This window comes from Histoplasma capsulatum, genomic scaffold (assembly GCF_000149585.1).
Source record: "Histoplasma capsulatum NAm1 scaffold_1 genomic scaffold, whole genome shotgun sequence".
Lineage (NCBI taxonomy): Eukaryota > Fungi > Ascomycota > Eurotiomycetes > Onygenales > Ajellomycetaceae > Histoplasma > Histoplasma mississippiense.
This window is the reverse complement of record NW_001813982.1, coordinates 4,052,797-4,053,144: the sequence shown is the minus strand read 5'-3', so window position 1 is coordinate 4,053,144 and position 348 is coordinate 4,052,797.

The following is a 348-nucleotide window of genomic DNA, read 5'->3' as shown; positions in this document are numbered from 1 at the left end:
TCTAACAAGGACTGGCTGGGGTGGACAGAACAGCCAAGAACGTAAGGAGAAGCTTCGAGAAGCTGCGAGTAGGATCGGATGCGGATGCGAAAGAGGGACGAGGAAGAGATCAGAGACAAGGAATAGATAGAGGTGCAGACTGGATTAATCAAGCGGCGGGGTATGTCAGCAAGAATCAATCATATGTTGAGGGAAAAAAAAAGGTAAAAAACAAACATCACGAGGGAGAAACCTAGGCACAGAGACGCCAAACCGCGGGAACAACGAACGGGATTCCAGGGACTAGATGAAGCCAGCAGGAAGCAGTCGAGTCAATTATTCAATGATGATATCGCAAGAAATCCAGTT